Source organism: Capricornis sumatraensis, chromosome 9 (assembly GCF_032405125.1).
Source record: "Capricornis sumatraensis isolate serow.1 chromosome 9, serow.2, whole genome shotgun sequence".
Classification (NCBI taxonomy): domain Eukaryota; kingdom Metazoa; phylum Chordata; class Mammalia; order Artiodactyla; family Bovidae; genus Capricornis; species Capricornis sumatraensis.
The window spans coordinates 39,590,513-39,596,946 of NC_091077.1; the positions used below are offsets into that span (position 1 = coordinate 39,590,513).

Below are 6,434 nucleotides of genomic sequence, written 5' to 3' on the forward strand. Positions count from 1 at the left end.
CTTTGTTTGATACAAGAATAATATTTTAAAGAAGAAAAATTCATAGAGTTTGAGTTCCCTTCATTAACAAAAATCAAGTAGCAATAACTTGTTTAGCAAACATCAAGTAGCAGCAAACAGTGGCATGTTAATCTCTTGGTACCATAGCATATATTTTGTAAAGATTTCAAGATATCCTTTACAGATTTCCTCCTGTGCCCAAAGCAGTATGCTCACAAGGCATGTGATTTTGTGTGTTCTAAAGGCCTCCAGACACCAGGTAAAAATGAGCCCACACAGAAGGACAAATCTGAGAAACAGTCTCTTGGCTGAAGTGAGCATTCTCCATCCCAACAGGAAAACATTAAAAATTATGATTAGTAAATATACCCATACATCTTAACATACAGAAAAGTTTAGGTTTTATATCTTCTATCCAAGAATATATAGTTAAGGTTAGATAGGTGTCATTTTAGGGCCATCATCCTGACCAAGTATCCAGATATCTCTTCTGGCCCAGCAGCCATTATTTCAGCTGATTTCACACCATTTTATTGTTCCATTTATGTTTTGAATACAAGGAGCACAATGTGCCAGCTGGTATTTGTCAGACATTTCCATTCAGTGGGAATAGTCTTTTCAAAGTGCATACAGCTGTTCAGTAGCTGTCTCCTTGGATGTTTCAGGTGATAGCTCAAGTACAAGGAAGCAAGACTCATGATGGCTTTGAAGCCCTAAGCCCCATCAAATCTAATGTATCTTGTAACAACCTATGAGCATAGCTTAGTTTCCAGGGATCCTGCAAGAGACTTGCCTAGTCTAAATAAACTTTACCAATCAGGAGTCATTTTTATCTTAAGCAATGTTGCCTCATTATTCAGCTGATGAATCTTTTGAGCAGGTTACCAAGGCAATCAGAACAATAAATAAGATCAATTAGAAAGAACCGCTCAGTCGTGTCCGACTCTTTTTGCGACTCCATGGACTGTAGTCTATCAGGCTCCTCCATCCATGGGATTTTCCAGGCAAGAGTGCTGGAGTGGATTGCCATTTCCTTCTCCAGGAGATCTTCCCTACCCAGGAATCGAACCTGGGTCTCCTGCATTGCAGGTAGATGCTCTACCATCTGAGCCACCAGGAAGATCTTAGAAAGAAACAGTAGACATACTTCTTGGTTGGTTACCAGGGGGATAGAGCTATTATTAGAATGCTATTAATAGAATTCTTTCATCACAGAAAGAGAAAAGATTCCCTGAGCTTTTTACCTATAACCTATCCCCTTATTCTTTGGTTATTTTTAAAATTAACCTGTGTTTTGAGATAATTATTGATTCACATGCAATTATCAGAAATATTACACAAGAGGTCCAGTGTATACTTTAATGTTTCACCAGGGTCAACATCTTACAAAACTTACAAAAGTACAATAATGCACTTGTTAGCTTTTTTAATACAGAAAAGAAGACAAGTTAGTATATTCTTGGTTACCAGGACTTAAATTGGAAAATGAGCCACTGACAACCAATTTATTTATTAAATAATTAGGTGATTTTTTAATCAAAATAATTTTTAGTATCCATAATATTTTATAGGAAAATTTCTAGCAAATAATAGTATAACAATATTTAACACACCAAACACAATGTTAATTGACAGAGTTAGCAGTATCATTTTTATCCTTCAGCAAGTGTCTCTTTTAGGTATCTCAAACTCAGTATTTAAAAAAAAATTTTTTTATTGAAGGATAATTGCTTTACAGAATTTTGTTGTTTTCTGTCAAACCTCAACATGAATCAGCCATAGGTATACATATATCCCCTCCTTTTTGTAATCCCCTCCCATCTCCCTCCCCATCCCACCCCTCTAGGTTGATAGAAAGCCCCTGTTTGAGTTTCCTGAGCCATACAGCAAATTCCCTTTGGCTATCTATTTTAAATATGGTAATGTAAGTTTCCATGTTACTCTTTCCATACATCTCATCCTCCCCTCTCCCCATGTCCATAAGCCTATTCTCTATGTCTGTTTCTCCACTGCTGCCATGCAAATAAATTCTTCAGTACCATTTTTTTAGATTCCGTATATGTGTGTTAGAATATGATATTTACCTTTCTCTTTCTGACTCACTTCACACTGTATAATAGGGTCTAGGTTCATCGACCTCATCAGAACTGACTCAAACGTGTTCCTTTTTATGGCTGAGTAGTATTCCATTGTGTATACATACCACAACTTCTTTATCCATTCATCTGTTGATGGACATCTAGGTCACTTCCATGTTCTAGCTATTGTAAATAGTGCTGCAATGAACAATGGGATACATGTGTCTTTTACAATTTTGGTTTCCTTATGTTATATGACTAGAAGTGGGATTGCTGGGTCATATGGTGGTTTTATTCCTAGTTTTTAAAGAAATCTCCATACCATCTTCCATAGTGGCTGTATCAATTTACATTCCCACCAACAGTGCAAGAGGGTTCCCTTTTCTTCACATCCTCTCCAGCATTTATCATTTGTAGACTTTTTGATGGAGAAGACACTGGCAACCCACTCCAGTACTCTTGCCTGGTAACTCCCATGAACGGAGGAGCCTGGTAGGCTCCAGTCCATGGGGTCACTAAGAGTCAGACACAACTGAGCAACTTCACTTTCACTTTCACTTTCATCCATTGGAGAAGGAAATGGCAACCCACTCCAGTGTTCTGGAGAATCCGAGGGATGGCAGAGCCTGGTGGGCTGCTGTCTATGGGGTCGCACAGAGTCAGACACGACTGACGTGACTTAGCAGCAGCAGCAGACTTTTTGATGATGGCCATTCTTACTGGTGTGAGGTGATATCTCATTGTAGCTTTGTTTTGCATTTCTCTAGTAATGAGTGATGTTCAGAATCTTTTCATGTGTTTATTAGCCATCTGTAGGTCTTCATTGGAGAACTGTCTGTTTAGGTCTTCTGCCCAGTTTTTGACTGGGTTATTTGTTTTTCTGGCATTGAGTTGTATGAGCTGCTTGTATATTTTGGAAATTAATCCTTTGTCAGTTGTTTCACTTGCTATTATTTTCTCCCATTCTGAGGGTTGTCTTTTCCTTTGCTGTGCAAAAATTTTATAGTTTAATCAGGTCCCACTTGTTTACTTTTGTTTTTATTTTCTTTACTCTAGGAGGTGGGTTATAGAGGATCTTGCTTTGATTTATGGCATCGAGTGTTCTGTATCTGTTTTCCTCTAAGAATTTTATAGTTTCTGGTCTTACATTTGGGTCTTTATTCCATTTTCAGTTTATCTTTGTGTATAGTATTAGGAAATGTTCTAATTTCATTCTTTCAAGCTGTCCAGTTTTCCCTGCTGCTGCTGCTAAGTCGCTTCAGTCATGTCCAACAGTTTTCCCGGCACCATTTATTGAAGAGGTTGTCTTTTCCCCACTGTATATTCTTGCCTCCTTTGTAAAAAATAAAGGAACCCATAGAAGCATGGGTTTATTTCCGGGCTTTCTATCTTGTTCCATTGGTCTATATTTCTGTTTTTGTGCCAGTACCATGCTGCCTTGATGACTGTAGCTTTGTAGTACAATCTGAAGTCAGGAAGGTTGATTCCTCCAGCTCCATTCTTCTTTCTCAAGACTGCTTTGACTATTCAGGGTCTTTTGTGTTTCCATATGAATTGTGAAATTTTTTGTTCTAATTCTGTGAAAATGCTATTGGTAATTTGATAGGGATTGCATTGACTCTGTAGATTGCATTTGGTAATATAGTCATTTTCACAATATTGATTCCTACCCAGGAACATGGAATATCTATCCATCTGTTTATGTTGTCTTTGATTTCTTTCATCAGTGTCTTATAATTTTCTGTGTACAGTTCTTTTGTCTCCTTAGGTAACTTTAAGTGAGTGAAAGTCACTTAGTTGTGTCCAACTCTTTGTGACTCCATGGACTATACAGTCGATGGAATTCTCCAGGCCATAATGCTGGAGTGGGTAGCCATTCCCTTCTCCAGGGAATCTTCCATACCAGGGATCAAATCCAGGTCTCCTGCACTGCAGGTGGATTCTTTATCAACTGAGCTATCAGGGAAGCCATATTCCTATATATTTAATTGTTTTTGTTGCCATGGTGAATGGGATTGATTCTTTAATTTATCTTTCTGATTTTTTATTGTTAGTATATAGAAATGCAAGTGATTTCTGTGTATTGATTCTGTATCCTGAAACTTTTCTAAATTCACTGATTAGCTCTAGTAATTTTCTGAGACTATTTTTAGGGTTTTCTATGTACAAAGGCAATGACAAAGAATGCTCAAACTACCACACAATTGCACTCATCTCACACACTAGTAAAGTAATGCTCAAAATTCTCCAAGCCAGGCTTCAGCAATACATCAACTGTGAAGTTCCAGGTGTTCAAGCTGGTTTTAGAAAAGCAGAGGAACCAGAGATCAAATTGCCAACATCTGCTGGATCATGGAAAAAGCAAGAAAGTTCCAGGAAAACATCTATTTCTGCTTAATTGACTATGCCAAAGCCTTTGACTGTGTGGATCACAATAAACTGTGGAAAATTCTGAAAGAGATGGGAATACCAGACTGCTTGACCTGCCTCTTGAGAAACCTATATGCAGGTCAGGAAGCAACTGTTAGAGCTGGACGTGGGACAACAGACTGGTTCCAAATAGGAAAAAGAGTATGTCAAGGCTGTATACTGTCACCCTGCTTATTTAACTTTTAAGCAGAGTACATCGTGAGAAACGCTGGACTGGAAGAAGCACAAGCTGGAATCAAGATTGCCAGGAGAAATATCAATAACCACAGATATGCAGATGACACCACCCTTATGGCAGAAAGTGAAGAGGAACTAAAAAGCCTCTTGATGAAAGTGAAAGAGGAGAGTGAAAAAGTTGGCTTAAAGCTCCACGTTCAAAAAACGAAGATCATGGCATCTGGTCCCATCACTTCATGGGAAATAGAGAGGGAAACAGTGTCAGACTGTATATTTTGGGGCTCCAAAATCACTGCAGATGGTGATTGCAGCCATGAAATTAAAAGACGCTTACTCCTTGGAAGGAAAGTTATGACCAACCTAGACAACATATTCAAAAGCAGAGACATTACTTTGCCAACAAAGGTCCATCTAGTCAAGACTATGGTTTTTCCAGTGGTCATGTAAGGATGTGAGAGTTGGACTGTGAAGAAAGCTGAGCACCGAAGAATTGATGTGTTTGAACTGTGGTGTTGGAGAAGACTCTTGAGAGTTCCTTGGACTGCCAGGAGATCCAACCAGTCCATTCTAAAGGAAATCAGTCCTGGGTGTTCATTGGAAGGACTGATGCTAAAGCTGAAACTCCAGTACTTTGGCCACCTCATGCGAAGAGTTGACTCATTGGAAAAGACTGTGATGCTGGGAGGGATTGGGGGCAGGAAGAGAAGGGGACGACAGAGGATGAGATGGCTGGATGGTATCACTGACTCGATGGACATGAGTTTAGGTGAACTCCGGGAGTTGGTGATGGTCAGGGAGGCCTGGTGTACTGTGGTTCATGGGGTCGCAAACAGTTGGACACAACTGAGTGACTGAACTGAACTGAACTGATGTACAGTATCGTGTCACCTGCAAACAGTGGAGCTTTATTTCTTTTCTGATCTGGATTCTTTTATTTCTTTTTCTTCTCTGATTGCTGTAGCTAGAACTTGCAGAACTATATTGAATAACAGTGGTGAATGTGAACACTGTTGTCTTGTTCCTGATCTTAGGGGATATATTTCCAGTATTTCACCATTGAAAATAATGTTTGTGGTAGGCTTATGATATATGGCATTTACTATGTTGAGGTAGGTTCTTTCAATGCCTATTTTTTGAAGAGTTTTAATCAGAAATGGGTGCTGAATTTTTTCAAAGGCTTTTTCTGCATCTATTGAGATTATTATATGGTTTTTATCTTACAATTTGTTAATATGATGTATCACATGGATTGATTTGCATATATTGAAGAATCCTTGCATTCCTGAAATAAACCCAGCTTGATCATAGTGTATGAGCTTTCTGATGTGTTGCTGAAGTCTGTTTGGTAAAATTTTGTTGAGGATTTTTGCTTCTATGTTAATTAGTGATATTGGCCTGTATTTTTCTTTTTTGTATTGTATTTGGTTTTGATATCAGGGTGATGGTGGCCTTGTAGAATGAGTTTGGAAGTGTTCCTTCCTCTGCAATTTTTTGAAAGAATTTTAGAAGGAGAGGCATTAGCTCTACTCTAAGTGTTTGACAGAATTCTCCTGTGAAGCCGTCTGGTCCTGGGCTTTTGCTTTTTGGGAGATTTTTGATCACAGCTTCAATTTCAGAGCTTGTAATTGGGGTTGTCCATAATTTCCATTGTTTCCCTGGTTCAGTCTTGTAAGATTGAACTTTTCTAAGAACCTGTCCATTTCTTCCAGGTTATCCATTTTATTGCCATACAGTTGTTCATAGTAGTCT

At 38.5% G+C, this 6,434-nt stretch overlaps 1 non-coding gene across 1 annotated transcript; it reads right to left on the minus strand.

Moving 5' to 3' along the window:
- Positions 1-1,048: 1,048 nt before the first annotated feature.
- TRNAC-GCA (transfer RNA cysteine (anticodon GCA)) lies at positions 1,049-1,120 on the minus strand. Its single transcript has one exon. It is a non-coding gene; the product is annotated as a tRNA-Cys (tRNA).
- Positions 1,121-6,434: the final 5,314 nt, after the last annotated feature.